We start from the raw sequence: 17391 nt of genomic DNA, 5'->3' as shown, positions 1-17391 counted from the left end.
AAGTTTGGAACCATCAAGACTCTTCCTAGAGCTGGCCGCCCGGCCAAACTGAGCAATCGGGAGCTCCAGAGTTCCTCTGTGGAGATGGGAGAATCGTCCAGAAGTACAACCATCTCTGCAGAACTCCACAAATCAGGCCTTCGTGGTAGAGTGGACAGAAGGAAGCTACTCCTCGGTAAAAGGCACATGACAGCCCACTTGGAGTTTCCCAAAGGACACCTAAAGGACTCTCAGACCATGACAAACAAGACACTTTGGTCTGATGAAACCAAGTTTGAACTCGTTGGCCTGAATGCCAAGCGTCATGTTTGGAGGAAACCTAGCACCATCCCTACGGTGAAGCATGGTGGTGGCAGCATCATGCTGTGGGGATGTTTTTCAGAGGCAGAGACTGGGAGAGTAGTCAGGATCGAGGGAAAGATGAACGGGGCCATATACAGAGAGTTCCTTGATGAAAACCTAAATTGATGAGGGGAGAAAATGATTTAATCTCTTTTAGAATAAGGCTGTAGCGTAACAAAATGTGGAACATGTCAAGGGTTCTGAATTATTTCCAAATGCACTGTATGCTACAGGTACCTTGGTTATTTTACTATGTGCTTGTATCGTGAAAAACATGAACACACATTGAAAAGCTTGTTGGCTTCAGCTATTCATACAAAACAAATGTAACTATGTGAATGAATGTCGCCGACAAGTATCTGAAGGTGACAAATTTTACAAAATAAATTATGACCCCAGAATTTCAGCATTATATCTCATCCACAATGCAAAGCTGTTTGGAATCAGGACAAATCACCAAAAAGTAAGTTGAATTTCTGTGTGAAGTTTCCTAAGATACCAACTTTCTATACAGTCGCTAAATTACACAAACAAGTGTCTCCTCCTACAGGCAGACCCATTGTAGCAGCAATCGACTCTGTGACATCCAACATCTCTAAGTTTGTGTACTGCCACATTAATCCAATGGCTGAGAATCTTCCATTTTATGTCAAAGACACTAGTCACATGATCTCATTGATAGAGGGCTTACGAAGGATCCCAGAGGGCACCCTGCTGGCCACTTTTGATATGGAGATCTTGTACACTAACATCCCACACACTGGAGGCTTGCAGGCGTTGCAACACTTCCTTCAGCAGAGAGACCCTACCCTTGCTCCATCCAATGATTGCATCTTACAACTTACTGAACTGGTATTATCCAATAACTACTTCGTCTTTGAGTTAGACTTTTTCCTTCAAATTCGGGGTGTAGCCAACTATGTGAACCTGTATGTGGGACAATTTGAGGAAGCGCTCCTTTACAAAACAGACACACCCACTACTTTCTAAAATCCTCCTATGGAAGAGATACATAGATGATGTCTTTGCGCTCTGGGAAGGAAGTCAGCAGGAACTAAATTAATTCCAAACTACCTGGAAGTATGGATCATCAAAGAGAATGATGCATTACACACAGACCGCAATACCCTGCTATGTGCAGATAGTATGCATCCCCTTCCCCTCAGGAATGGTCTACCATATAGACAGTTATGCAGGGTTAAATTAATCTGTGGCCACCAGACAGATTTTGACAGCAATGCTAAAGAAATGATAGACACATTCAAAATGAAAGGCTACAAAGACAAAACTCTTGATGCTGCAATGATGAAAATATCTCCAAAACCAAGTGAGGAATTACTAAAAACTCAACCAAAGAAGAAAAACAACGCAACCGTCTTTTGCACCAAGTCCACCAAGTGTTTGGAGAAAATGAAAGCAATCCTGAAAAAGCACTGGCATATTCTGCAATCAGACAAAACAATGCACATCTCTTCAAGGAACCCCCACTGGTGGTCTATAAGTGTGGTCGCAATATTGGAGATGAGTTTGGTGAGATTTGAACTGCCCCCTGAGCCCACTCAGACACTCCTGACTACGTTCCAAATGGAAACTACAAATGTGTCTCATGGACACACTGCAATAGCACTACAAAAACATCCTTCTTCAGACACCCACATACAGTTTCAAAATCCCTGTTAGGGGATCATCTCATGCAAGACCAAGGGAGTAATTTATCTCATTGCCTGTTCATGTGAGAAAGCCTACGTAGGACAAACAAAAAGACAATTAAAAACAACGCATAGCTGAACACCACAGCTTAATCAGGTGTAAGAACATTGACTATCCAGTAGCACCTGACTTTGGTGAAGCTAACCATCCAATCTCCTCCCTCAAATACACAGGCATTGAGCATGTTGCTCTACCAAAGAGAGGAGGTAACATTGAGATCCTACTATTACAAAGGGAGGCTTACTAGATATCCTACCTTTAAACATTGATCCCTAGTGGTCTGAATATTGGCCCTTCTTATGAACAATTCTCTCTTTTATGAACAAGTCTTACAAATTGATATATTCTTTCTACAGCTTATTAGCGTAAACCAAATATGTTCCCCCTGTTGATGATGCTTATTATGCATTAAGGTTGAACCAAAAGATTACATGTAACGAATATGAAATGAAATAGCAAACAATTAAATATGTGAAATTTAATTAAACAATGATGTATGTTGATGCTAATATTATGTACAATATTCAATTATGTTACCATATGATAACAATAGCCTCATATATTTAATATGCCATAAACTATTGTTTTTGAAAATGTTCTCTCAATTTATTTTCAATAACTTAATCATTCTGACACACCCCTCACTATTGTCATTGGTTGCACTAATTACACTGTTTGTCTACATAACCTGGTTCAAGTATTCATGACATTACCCTGAAGAAGGCACAGTGATGCCGAAACGTTGGTGATTTACCCAATAATTTACTGGGAGTTTATATATGGAGTGTGCGACACTCTTTATTTTTATAATTTATAGTTTATTCACCATTAGTCAGCACAGCTCATGTTTTTTATTCGGCTTCAGCTATTCAAACAAAACGTAGTCATTCCAGTGCCACTCAGTCAAAGTTATACCAAGAGATTTGACCTCCATCAAATCGTATTATGGCTCTATGGGATTTGAGGAAAAATCCAGGGTGGCCCCAAAACTAATCTGTGGTGGCCCCAAAGCTAATCTGTGGTGGCCCCAAAGTTAATCTGTGGTGGACCCAAAGCTAATCTGTGTTGGCACCAAAGCTAATCTGTAGTGGCCACAAAGCTAATCTGTGGTGGCCCCAAAACTAATCTGTGGTGGCCTCAAAACTAATCTGTAGTGGCCCCAAAGCTAATCTGTAGTGGCCCCTAAACTAATCTGTGGTGGCCCCAAAGCTCATCTGTGGTGGCCCCAAAGCTCATCTGTGGTGGCCCCAAAGCTAATCTGTGGTGGCCCCCTGACTAAATTGCATGAGTAGGGGCTAAAGACACAAAATCCTTCAAAGAACCTTGAACCTTCGTACTTTTTTTTTTCGATGTATGAGCACGCTTGTTCATCTTATACCCAATTACAATAACGACAGCATCAAAAGACGTGTGACTGTATGTATTTTTGTGAGCCAGCCACCATGCAGGACTGAATGAGAGAACATGTGTCTATTAATCAGCTACCAAAAAGTAAAGCTTACATTCATCAAATATTCCTAGTTGATATTTCCGTCTATTGTATCTCTGTGTTTACTGTTCTATATGTCCTAGATGCATTAAGATATCCTAATGCTGTATCTGTGTATGTAGGGTAGTCAACTGACTACTTGTATTCCAAATGTTAGCAATATCAGAGCATGTAATATTGCATTACATGAGTTTGTGGCATTCTGTATTTTTTTTAGTTTATAGGGTGTGTCACACTACCGCTACATTTAACCACTTTTACAGAAAGATATTTGTACACAACCATCCATTTAATAAATGGGAGACATTAGAGACGGGAGAAAACATGCTTGTGCTTTGTTCTACCTCAGGTAGGGGTATCTAACAAATTTTGAGGCCTTGCTACTGGCCTATTTTATGCAATTTGTTCGACTCAAATGAAAAGTGATTACATGTATAGAACAGGGACACTTAAGCAACAATCAGAACCAGAACCACCATCACATAGATCAACTAATTAGTGAAGTCGTTCCTCACACAGCAATCTGAAACTAGTATTAGAGGGAACATAACTTGCTTTCTCCAATCTATGTCAAACAGAAACGGCATGTAAAATGGCACAGGACTATTCTTAGGGGCTGGGATTCTCTGGGAACATCCATCCATCCAGTAACAGGACTATTCTTAGGGGCTGGGATTCTCTGGGAACATCCATCCATCCAGTAACAGGACTATTCTTAGGGGCTGGGATTCTCTGGGAACATCCATCCATCCAGTAACAGGACTATTCTTAGGGGCTGAGATTCTCTGGGAACATCCATCCATCCAGTAACAGGACTATTCTTAGGGGCTGGGATTCTCTGGGAACATCCATCCATCCAGTAACAGGACTATTCTTAGGGGCTGGGATTCTCTGGGAACATCCATCCATCCAGTAACAGGACTATTCTTAGGGGCTGGGATTCTCTGGGAACATCCATCCATCCAGTAACAGGACTATTCTTAGGGGCTGGGATTCTCTGAGAACATCCATCCATCCAGTAACAGGACTATTCTTAGGGGCTGGGATTCTCTGGGAACATCCATCCATCCAGTAACAGGACTATTCTTAGGGGCTGGGATTCTCTGGGAACATCCATCCATCCATCCAGTAACAGGACTATTCTTAGGGGCTGGGATTCTCTGGGAACATCCATCCATCCAGTAACAGGACTATTCTTAGGGGCTGAGATTCTCTGGGAACATCCATCCATCCAGTAACAGGACTATTCTTAGGGGCTGGGATTCTCTGGGAACATCCATCCATCCAGTAACAGGACTATTCTTAGGGGCTGGGATTCTCTGAGAACATCCATCCATCCAGTAACAGGACTATTCTTAGGGGCTGGGATTCTCTGGGAACATCCATCCATCCAGTAACAGGACTATTCTTAGGGGCTGGGATTCTCTGGGAACATCCATCCATCCAGTAACAGGACTATTCTTAGGGGCTGGGAACATCCATCCATCCAGTAACAGGACTATTCTGGGAACATCCATCCATCCAGTAACAGGACTATTCTTAGGGGCTGGGATTCTCTGGGAACATCCATCCATCCAGTAACAGGACTATTCTTAGGGGCTGGGATTCTCTGGGAACATCCATCCATCCAGTAACAGGACTATTCTTAGGGGCTGGGATTCTCTGGGAACATCCATCCATCCAGTAACAGGACTATTCTTAGGGGCTGGGATTCTCTGGGAACATCCATCCATCCAGTAACAGGACTATTCTTAGGGGCTGGGATTCTCTGGGAACATCCATCCATCCAGTAACAGGACTATTCTTAGGGGCTGGGATTCTCTGGGAACATCCATCCATCCAGTAACAGGACTATTCTTAGGGGCTGGGATTCTCTGGGAACATCCATCCATCCAGTAACAGGACTATTCTTAGGGGGATTCTCTGGGAACATCCATCCATCCAGTAACAGGGATTCTCTGGGAACATCCATCCATCCAGTAACAGGACTATTCTTAGGGGCTGGGATTCTCTGGGAACATCCATCCATCCAGTAACAGGACTATTCTTAGGGGCTGGGATTCTCTGGGAACATCCATCCATCCAGTAACAGGACTATTCTTAGGGGCTGGGATTCTCTGGGAACATCCATCCATCCAGTAACAGGACTATTCTTAGGGGCTGGGATTCTCTGGGAACATCCATCCATCCAGTAACAGGACTATTCTTAGGGGCTGGGATTCTCTGGGAACATCCATCCATCCAGTAACAGGACTATTCTTAGGGGCTGGGATTCTCTGGGAACATCCATCCATCCAGTAACAGGACTATTCTTAGGGGCTGGGGGGAACATCCATCCATCCAGGGACTATTCTCTGGGAACATCCATCCATCCAGTAACAGGACTATTCTTAGGGGCTGGGATTCTCTGGGAACATCCATCCATCCAGTAACAGGACTATTCTTAGGGGCTGGGATTCTCTGGGAACATCCATCCATCCAGTAACAGGACTATTCTTAGGGGCTGGGATTCTCTGGGAACATCCATCCATCCAGTAACAGGACTATTCTTAGGGGCTGGGATTCTCTGGGAACATCCATCCATCCAGTAACAGGACTATTCTTAGGGGCTGGGATTCTCTGGGAACATCCATCCATCCAGTAACAGGACTATTCTTAGGGGCTGGGATTCTCTGGGAACATCCATCCATCCAGTAACAGGACTATTCTTAGGGGCTGAGATTCTCTGGGAACATCCATCCATCCAGTAACAGGACTATTCTTAGGGGCTGGGATTCTCTGGGAACATCCATCCATCCAGTAACAGGACTATTCTTAGGGGCTGGGATTCTCTGGGAACATCCATCCATCCAGTAACAGGACTATTCTTAGGGGCTGAGATTCTCTGGGAACATCCATCCATCCAGTAACAGGACTATTCTTAGGGGCTGGGATTCTCTTGGAACATCCATCCATCCAGTAACAGGACTATTCTTAGGGGCTGGGATTCTCTGGGAACATCCATCCATCCAGTAACAGGACTATTCTTAGGGGCTGGGATTCTCTGGGAACATCCATCCATACAGTAACAGGACTATTCTTAGGGGCTGGGATTCTCTGGGAACATCCATCCATCCAGTAACAGGACTATTCTTAGGGGCTGGGATTCTCTGGGAACATCCATCCATCCAGTAACAGGACTATTCTTAGGGGCTGGGATTCTCTGGGAACATCCATCCATCCAGTAACAGGACTATTCTTAGGGGCTGGGATTCTCTGGGAACATCCATCCATCCAGTAACAGGACTATTCTTAGGGGCTGGGATTCTCTGGGAACATCCATCCATACAGTAACAGGACTATTCTTAGGGGCTGGGATTCTCTGGGAACATCCATCCATCCAGTAACAGGACTATTCTTAGGGGCTGGGATTCTCTGGGAACATCCATCCATCCATCCAGTAACAGGACTATTCTTAGGGGCTGGGATTCTCTGGGAACATCCATCCATCCAGTAACAGGACTATTCTTAGGGGCTGGGATTCTCTGGGAACATCCATCCATCCAGTAACAGGACTATTCTTAGGGGCTGGGATTCTCTTGGAACATCCATCCATCCAGTAACAGGACTATTCTTAGGGGCTGGGATTCTCTGGGAACATCCATCCATCCAGTAACAGGACTATTCTTAGGGGCTGAGATTCTCTGGGAACATCCATCCATCCAGTAACAGGACTATTCTTAGGGGCTGGGATTCTCTGGGAACATCCATCCATCCAGTAACAGGACTATTCTTAGGGGCTGGGATTCTCTGGGAACATCCATCCATACAGTAACAGGACTATTCTTAGGGGCTGGGATTCTCTGGGAACATCCATCCATACAGTAACAGGACTATTCTTAGGGGCTGGGATTCTCTTGGAACATCCATCCATCCAGTAACAGGACTATTCTTAGGGGCTGAGATTCTCTGGGAACATCCATCCATCCAGTAACAGGACTATTCTTAGGGGCTGGGATTCTCTGGGAACATCCATCCATACAGTAACAGGACTATTCTTAGGGGCTGAGATTCTCTGGGAACATCCATCCATCCAGTAACAGGACTATTCTTAGGGGCTGGGATTCTCTGGGAACATCCATCCATCCAGTAACAGGACTATTCTTAGGGGCTGGGATTCTCTGGGAACATCCATCCATACAGTAACAGGACTATTCTTAGGGGCTGGGATTCTCTGGGAACATCCATCCATCCTGTAACAGGACTATTCTTAGGGGCTGAGATTCTCTGGGAACATCCATCCATCCAGTAACAGGACTATTCTTAGGTGCTGGGATTCTCTGGGAACATCCATCCATCCAGTAACAGGACTATTCTTAGGGGCTGGGATTCTCTGGGAACATCCATCCATACAGTAACAGGACTATTCTTAGGGGCTGGGATTCTCTGGGAACATCCATCCATCCAGTAACAGGACTATTCTTAGGGGCTGGGATTCTCTGGGAACATCCATCCATCCAGTAACAGGACTATTCTTAGGGGCTGGGATTCTCTGGGAACATCCATCCATACAGTAACAGGACTATTCTTAGGGGCTGGGATTCTCTGGGAACATCCATCCATCCAGTAACAGGACTATTCTTAGGGGCTGGGATTCTCTGGGAACATCCATCTATCCAGTAACAGGACTATTCTTAGGGGCTGGGATTCTCTGGGAACATCCATCCATCCAGTAACAGGACTATTCTTAGGGGCTGGGATTCTCTGGGAACATCCATCCATACAGTAACAGGACTATTCTTAGGGGCTGGGATTCTCTGGGAACATCCATCCATACAGTAACAGGACTATTCTTAGGGGCTGAGATTCTCTGGGAACATCCATCCATCCAGTAACAGGACTATTCTTAGGGGCTGGGATTCTCTGGGAACATCCATCCATCCAGTAACAGGACTATTCTTAGGGGCTGGGATTCTCTGGGAACATCCATCCATACAGTAACAGGACTATTCTTAGGGGCTGGGATTCTCTGGGAACATCCATCCATCCAGTAACAGGACTATTCTTAGGGGCTGAGATTCTCTGGGAACATCCATCCATCCAGTAACAGGACTATTCTTAGGTGCTGGGATTCTCTGGGAACATCCATCCATCCAGTAACAGGACTATTCTTAGGGGCTGGGATTCTCTGGGAACATCCATCCATACAGTAACAGGACTATTCTTAGGGGCTGGGATTCTCTGGGAACATCCATCCATCCAGTAACAGGACTATTCTTAGGGCTGGGATTCTCTGGGAACATCCATCCATCCAGTAACAGGACTATTCTTAGGGGCTGGGATTCTCTGGGAACATCCATCCATACAGTAACAGGACTATTCTTAGGGGCTGGGATTCTCTGGGAACATCCATCCATCCAGTAACAGGACTATTCTTAGGGGCTGGGATTCTCTGGGAACATCCATCTATCCAGTAACAGGACTATTCTTAGGGGCTGGGATTCTCTGGGAACATCCATCCATCCAGTAACAGGACTATTCTTAGGGGCTGGGATTCTCTGGGAACATCCATCCATACAGTAACAGGACTATTCTTAGGGGCTGGGATTCTCTGGGAACATCCATCCATCCAGTAACAGGACTATTCTTAGGGGCTGGGATTCTCTGGGAACATCCATCCATCCAGTAACAGGACTATTCTTAGGGGCTGGAATTCTCTGGGAACATCCATCCATCCAGTAACAGGACTATTCTTAGGGGCTGGGATTCTCTGGGAACATCCATCCATCCAGTAACAGGACTATTCTTAGGGGCTGAGATTCTCTGGGAACATCCATCCATCCAGTAACAGGACTATTCTTAGGGGCTGGGATTCTCTGGGAACATCCATCCATACAGTAACAGGACTATTCTTAGGGGCTGGGATTCTCTGGGAACATCCATCCATCCAGTAACAGGACTATTCTTAGGGGCTGGGATTCTCTGGGAACATCCATCCATACAGTAACAGGACTATTCTTAGGGGCTGGGATTCTCTGGGAACATCCATCCATCCAGTAACAGGACTATTCTTAGGGGCTGGGATTCTCTGGGAACATCCATCCATCCAGTAACAGGACTATTCTTAGGGGCAGGGATTCTCTTGGAACATCCATCCATACAGTAACAGGACTATTCTTAGGGGCTGGGATTCTCTGGGAACATCCATCCATCCAGTAACAGGACTATTCTTAGGGGCTGGGATTCTCTGGGAACATCCATCCATCCAGTAACAGGACTATTCTTAGGGGCTGGGATTCTCTGGGAACATCCATCCATACAGTAACAGGACTATTCTTAGGGGCTGGGATTCTCTGGGAACATCCATCCATACAGTAACAGGACTATTCTTAGGGGCTGGGATTCTCTGGGAACATCCATCCATACAGTAACAGGACTATTCTTAGGGGCTGGGATTCTCTGGGAACATCCATCCATACAGTAACAGGACTTGACTGGTTGTTTATTAAGTCTGGAACAACAATGTAATGTGTTCCTGCTGCCACTTTGGAGAAGCCGCTTCCCTATTACTGTTGGATAGACAGTAAATTAAACAGTAGGTCTGCCTGGCACACCCACTGCAGTGAGACTCACGGGCCTATTTATTATTCATGCTGTAATCGGAAGGCATCTACCGCCTCTAAATTAATGAGAAAATGTGATCGACCAACTCGGAGGCCACTGCTGTCTCCAGGGACTCTTTGAAATTGAGTTTGAAAGAAAAGGGAAGGGGTTGAAAACACTAACTGCAGCATAGCAAGAGAAATTGAGTTGGATGGGAATGCATGGTGGAATGAACTAGGTACATGTGGTTTTAGATTAAGAAAGGTAGGCTTAGTTAGCGGCAGTGAGTGGGAAAGAAAATGAAGCAAAAATATACTTTTTTCTGCTGCTTTAATGGCACCTGGGCTTAAAGTGGAAAGGGAAAACATTTGGGCACTGTTTGCTTGTCTGTCTAATCCCTTTAGTCGCTTCCTTGGTTCTGCTACTGGAAGCTGAGGGTTATAGCTGAGGGTGATAGAAAAATTTTAATAAAAATCTTGTAACCTTGTAAGTTTCTCACAAAAGTTTCTGACAGAAACCAAAGGTGAAACAGCTAATTATTAGCCTGGTCCCAAACTGACAGATTCTGCCAGTATGGCTCACAATCTGACATGGTAAATTTAGTCAGGAAAAGGAATGCAAAATAATAATATTTATATGGAGAAATCCTATGATTGAGGTTTGGAACAATGGAGAAACCATATGATTGAGGTCTGGACCAATGGAGAATGAATTTGGTCCTCTGGTTCACAAGTGTGAATTGAGCTGTGGTTGGTCCTCCACCAGTCTCATTATCAGCTAATATTCACTCAGTCTCTGATGTGTGTTACCTTAGCTACACAGCGTGTGTGTATATTTCTGTGTGTGAGTGAGTGTCTACTCTGCCTTTTCTAAGGGAGTAATATTTCCATTCTCTACCACTGTTGAAGGTTCCATGTTGCCTCTAATATTTCCATTCTCTACCACTGTTAAAGGTTCCATGTTGCCTCTAATATTTCCATTGCCTACCACTGTTAAAGGTTCCATGCTGCCTCTAATATGTCAATAATCTACCACTGTTAAAGCTTTCATGCTGCCTCTAATATTTCCATAATCTACCTCTTAAATATTCCGTGCTGCCTCTAACCTATTCTCTTCTCCCTCGCTGTTATGTTATTTTCTTCAAAATGGTCTCCCTCGCTGTTATGCTCTTCTCCTGAATATGGCACTACCTCTTCCTGAGTACATGTTTGTCCTCTTTCTTATTCCACCCACCTCGGCTCTGGCCGTGAGGCCCTGGCCCCCAACACAGTGTTAGGCCAAAGATCTGAACTCCTGCCAGCGCTAGACTGGACTCAAGCCGTAGTGTTGGTATTTTATTAGGATCCCCCATTAGCTGTTGCGAAAGCAGCTGCTGCTCTTCCTGGGTTCCACACAAAACATGAAACATGACGTGATACAGAACATTAATAGACAATATCAGCTCAAGGACAGAACTACATCAATTTAAAAAAGGCACACGTAGCCTACATATCAATACATACACACAAACTATCTAGGTCAAATAAGGGAGAGGCATTGTGCCGTGAGATGTTTGCCTGTTTTTTGAAACCAGGTTTGCTGTTCATTTGAGCAATATGAGATGGAAGGGAGTTCCTTTAAATAATGTCTCTATATAATAATGTACGCTTTCTTGAATTTGGGGACTGTGAAAAGACCCCTGGTGGCATGTCTGGTGGGATAAGGGTGTGTGTCAGAGTTGTGAGTATGTTGACTATGCAAACAATTTGGAATTTTCAACACAATGTTTATTCTTCAAAGAAGATTGATGCAGTCAGTCTCGCCTCCACTCTTAGCCAAGAGAGACTGGCAGCATAGTATTCATTTTAGCCCTCTGATCACAATTCAGAGCAAGACATGCCGCTCTGTTCTGGGATGCAGCTTTACTAGGTCTTTCCTTGCAGCTTTTGACCACATAACTGGACAATAATCAAGATAAGACAAAACTAGAGCCTGCAGGACTTGCATTGTGGAGTGTGGTGTCAAATAAGCAGAGCATGTCTTTATTATGGACAGACATCTCCCCATCTTTACAACCATTTCATCTATCTGTTTTGACGGTGATAGTTTACAATCCAAGATAACACCAAGTAATTTAGTCTCCTCAACTTGTTCAACAGTCACACCAATCATTATCAGATTCAGCCGAGGTCTAGAATTTAGGGAATGATTTGTGCCAAATACAATGTTCTTAGTTGTGTTGACCCTGACCTTGTTGTTTACAAACAACAAACAACAACAACATTTAGAACACATGTTGAGCTATTTACAGTGCCTTCAGAAAGTATTGACACCCCTTAATTTATTCCACATTTTGTTGTGTTACACAGTGGGATTAAAATGGATTTCATTGTCATTTTTTGTCAAGAATCTACACAAAATGTGAAAATGGAAGAAAAATTTGAACATTTGTAAAACATATCATGAAAAATAAAACAGTAATATATCTTAATTAGAATAGTATTGTTATGTACTTGAGTGAAGACCCAAAAGCGGTTTTAACAGAAAACAGAGTTCTTTAATGAAAAACAGGAATGGCATAAATCCTCTTCCAACGTAGTCAATGGAACAAAAAGAACGTTAGTATAATGCAGGATGCACCTGCCAGGCGGACTCCGACAGGATAGGACAAGGTGGAAGCAAACGGGACGACAGCTTGCTTCTGGCATCAAAAACACAAACAAGAATCAGACACTGAAAGTAGCAGGAACAGAGAGAGAAATAGAGACCTAATCAGAGGGGGAAGAGAGAACAGGTGGGAAAGAGTGAATGAGCTAGTTAGGGGAGATGTAGAACAGCTGAAGAATGAGAGACAGAGAAGGTAACCTAAAAAGACCAGCAGAGAGAGACAGAGTGAAGAGAAAGGACAGGAACAGACATAACAAGACATGACAGTACCCCCCCACTCACCGAGCGCCTCCTGGCGCACTCGAGGAGGAAACCTGGCGGCAACGGAGGAAATCATCGATCAGCGAACGGTCCAGCACGTCCCGAGAGGGAACCCAACTCCTCTCCTCAGGACCGTACCCCTCCCAATCCACTAGGTACTGATGACCACGGCCCCGAGGGCGCATGTCCAAAATCTTACGAACCCTGTAGATGGGTGCGCCCTCGACAAGGATGGGGGGGAGGGACGAGCGGGGGCGCGAAGAACGGGCTTAACACAGGAGACATGGAAGACCGGGTGAACGCGACGAAGATAGCGCGGGAGAAGAAGTCGCACTGCGACAGGATTAATGACCTGAGAAATACGGAACGGACCAATGAACCGCGGGGCCAACTTGCAGAAGCTGTCTTAAGGGGAAGGTTCTGAGTGGAGAGCCATACTCTCTGACCGCAACAATATCTAGGACTCTTGGTCCTACGCTATTAGCGGCCCTCACAGTCTGCGCCCTATTACGGCAAAGTGCCGACCTGACCCCCTTCCAGGTGCGCTCGCAACGCTGGACAAAAGCCTGAGCGGAGGGGACGCAGGACTCGGCAAGCTGAGATGAGAACAGCGGAGGCTGGTACCCGAGGCTACACTGAAAAGGAGATAGACCGGTAGCAGACGAGGGAAGCGAGTTGTGGGCGTACTCTGCCCAGGGAGCTGTTCTGACCAAGACGCAGGGTTACGAAAAGAAAGACTGCGTAAAATGCGACCAACAGTCTGATTGGCCCGTTCGGCTTGACCGTTAGACTGGGGATGAAAGCCGGACGAGAGACTGACGGAAGCCCCAATCAAACGGCAAAACTCCCTCCAAAATTGAGACGTGAACTGCGGGCCTCTGTCGGAAACGACGTCAGACGGAAGGCCATGAATTCGGAAAACATTCTCGATAATGATCTGAGCCGTCTCCTTAGCAGAAGGGAGCTTAGCGAGAGGAATGAAATGAGCCGCCTTAGAGAATCTATCGACAACCGTAAGAATAACTGTCTTCCCCGCTGATGAAGGCAGTCCGGTGATAAAATCTAAAGCGATGTGAGACCACGGTCGAGAGGGAATGGGAAGCGGTCTGAGACGGCCGGCAGGAGGAGAGTTCCCAGATTTAGTCTGCGCGCAGACCGAACAAGCGGCGACAAATCGACGCGCGTCACGTTCCCGAGTGGGCCACCAGAAACGCTGGCGAATGGAAGCGAGCGTACCCCGAACGCCGGGGTGGCCGGCTAACTTGGCAGAGTGGGCCCACTGAAGAACGGCCGGACGAGTAGGAACGGGAACGAACAGAAGGTTCCTAGGACAAGCTCGCGGCGACGGAGTGTGAGCGAGTGCTTGCTTTACCTGCCTCTCAATTCCCCAGACAGTCAACCCGACAACACGCCCCTCAGGGAGAATCCCCTCGGGGTCGGTGGAGACCTCAGAAGAACTGAAGAGACGAGATAAAGCATCAGGCTTGGTGTTTTTGAGCCCGGACGATAAGAAATAACAAACTCGAAACGAGCGAAAAACAGAGCCCAACGAGCCTGACGCGCATTAAGTCGTTTGGCTGAACGGATGTACTCAAGGTTCCTATGGTCAGTCCAAACGACAAAAGGAACGGTCGCCCCTCCAACCACTGTCGCCATTCGCCTAGGGCTAAGCGGATGGCGAGCAGTTCGCGATTACCAACATCATAGTTACGTTCTGACGGCGATAAGCGATGAGAGAAAAACGCGCAAGGATGGACCTTGCCGTCAGAGAGAGAGCGCTGAGAAAGAATGGCTCCCACGCCCACCTCTGACGCGTCAACCTCAACAACAAACTGACTAGAGATGTCAGGTGTAACAAGAATAGGTGCGGATGTAAAACGATTCTTAAGAAGATCAAAAGCTCCCTGGGCGGAAACGGACCACTTAAAGCACGTCTTAACAGATGTAAGGGCTGTGAGGGGAGCTGCCACCTGACCTAAATTACGGATGAAACGACGATAGAAATTAGCGAAGCCCAGAAAGCGCTGCAGCTCGACGCGTGACTTAGGAACGGGCCAATCAATGACAGCCTGGACCTTAGCGGGATCCATCTTAATGCCCTCAGCGGAAATAACGGAACCGAGAAAAGGGACAGAGGCGGCATGAAAAGTGCACTTCTCAGCCTTCACATAAAGACAGTTCTCCAAAAGGCGCTGGAGGACGCGTCGCACGTGCTGAACATGAATCGAGAGAGACGGTGAAAAAATCAGGATATCGTCCATGTAAACGAAAACAAAAATGTTCAGCATGTCTCTCAGGACGTCGTTAACTAGTGCCTGAAAGACAGCTGGAGCGTTAACGAGGCCGAAAGGAAGAACCCGGTATTCAAAGTGCCCTAACGGAGTGTTAAACGCCGTCTTGCACTCGTCCCCCTCCCTGATGCGCACGAGATGGTAGGCGTTACGAAGGTCCAATTTGGTGAAAAACCTGGCTCCCTGCAGGATCTCGAAGGCTGAAGACATAAGAGGAAGCGGATAACGATTCTTAACTGTTATGTCATTCAGCCCTCGATAATCCACGCATGGGCGCAGGGACCCGTCCTTCTTCTGAACAAAAAAAAAACCCCGCTCCGGCGGGAGAGGAGGAGGAGACTATGGTACCGGCGTCGAGCGAAACCGACAAATAATCCTCGAGAGCCTTACGTTCGGGAGCCGACAGAGAGTATAATCTACCCCGGGGGGGAGTAGTTCCCGGAAGGAGATCAATACTACAGTCATACGACCGGTGTGGAGGGAGAGAAGTGGCCTTGGAACGACTGAACACCGTGCGCAGATCGTGATACTCCTCCGGCACCCCTGTCAAATCGCCAGGCTCCTCCTGTGAAGAAGAGACAGAGGAAACAGGAGGGATAGCAGACATTAAACAGGTCACATGACAAGAAACATTCCAGGATAGGATAGTATTACTAGACCAATTAATAGAAGGGTTATGGCGCACTAGCCAGGGATGACCCAAAACAACAGGTGTAAAAGGTGAACGAAAAATTAAAAAAGAAATGGTTTCGCTATGATTACCAGAGACAGTGAGGGTTAAAGGCAGCGTCTCACGCTGAATCTTGGGGAGAGAACTACCATCTAAAGTGAACAAGGCCGTGGGCTCCCCTAACTGTCTGAGAGGAATGTCATGTTCCCGAGCCCAGGTCTCGTCCATAAAACAGCCCTCCGCCCCAGAGTCTATCAAGGCACTGCAGGAAGCAGATGAACCGGGCCAGCGGAGATGGACCGGAAAGGTAGTGCGTGATCCAGAAGGAGAGGCCTGAGTAGTTGCGCTCACCAGTAGCCCTCCTCTTACTGATGAGCTCTGGCTTTTACTGGACATGAGGTGACAAAATGACCAGCGGAGCCGCAGTAGAGACAGAGGCGATTGGTGATTCTCCGTTCCTTCTCCTTGGCCGAGATGCGGATACCCCCAGCTGCATAGGCTCAGCATCCGAGCCGGCGGAGGAGGGTGGCAGTGATGCGGCAGGTGGCAGTGATGTGGAGAGGGGAGCAACGGAGAACGCGAGCTCCTTTCCACGAGCTCGGCGACGAAGATCAAACCGTCGCTCTATGCGAATAGCGAGAGCTATTAAGGAGTCCAGACTGGAAGGAACCTCCCGGGAGAGGATCTCATCCTTAACCTCGACGAGGAGACCCTCCAGAAAACGAGCGAGCAAAGCCGGCTGTTCCAGTCACTAGAGGCAGCGAGAGTGCGAAACTCAATAGAATAATCCGTTATGGATCGATTCCCCTGACATAGGGAAGACAGGGCCCTGGAAGCCTCCTCCCCAAAAACAGAACGGTCAAAAACCCGTATCATCTCCTCCTTAAAGTCCTGATACTGGTTAATACACTCAGCCCTCGCCTCCCAGATTGCCGTGCCCCACTCACGCGCCCGTCCGGTAAGGAGAGAAATGACGTAGGCGATGCGGGCTGCGCTCCTGGAGTAAGTGTTGGGCTGGAGAGAGAACACCACATCACACTGAGTGAGGAATGAGCGGCACTCAGTGGGCTCCCCAGAGTAACACGGCGGGTTGATGATCCTGGGCTCCGGAGACTCGGAAACCCTGGAAGTGGGCGGTGGATCGAGGTGGAGTTGGTGAACCTGTCTTGTGAGGTCGGAGACTTGGACGGCCAGGGTTTCAACGGCATGTCGAGCAGCAGACAATTCCTCCTCGTGTCTGCCTAGCATCGCTCCCTGGATCTCGACGGCGGAGTGAAAAGGGTCCGGAGCCGCTGGGTCCATTCTTGGTCTGATTCTTCTGTTATGTACTTGAGTGAAGACCCAAAAGCGGTTTTAACAGAAAACAGAGTTCTTTAATGAAAAACAGGAATGGCATAAAT

This window comes from Oncorhynchus masou, chromosome 25, assembly GCF_036934945.1.
Source record: "Oncorhynchus masou masou isolate Uvic2021 chromosome 25, UVic_Omas_1.1, whole genome shotgun sequence".
NCBI lineage: Eukaryota > Metazoa > Chordata > Actinopteri > Salmoniformes > Salmonidae > Oncorhynchus > Oncorhynchus masou.
Note: the sequence above shows the minus strand (reverse complement) of the source record.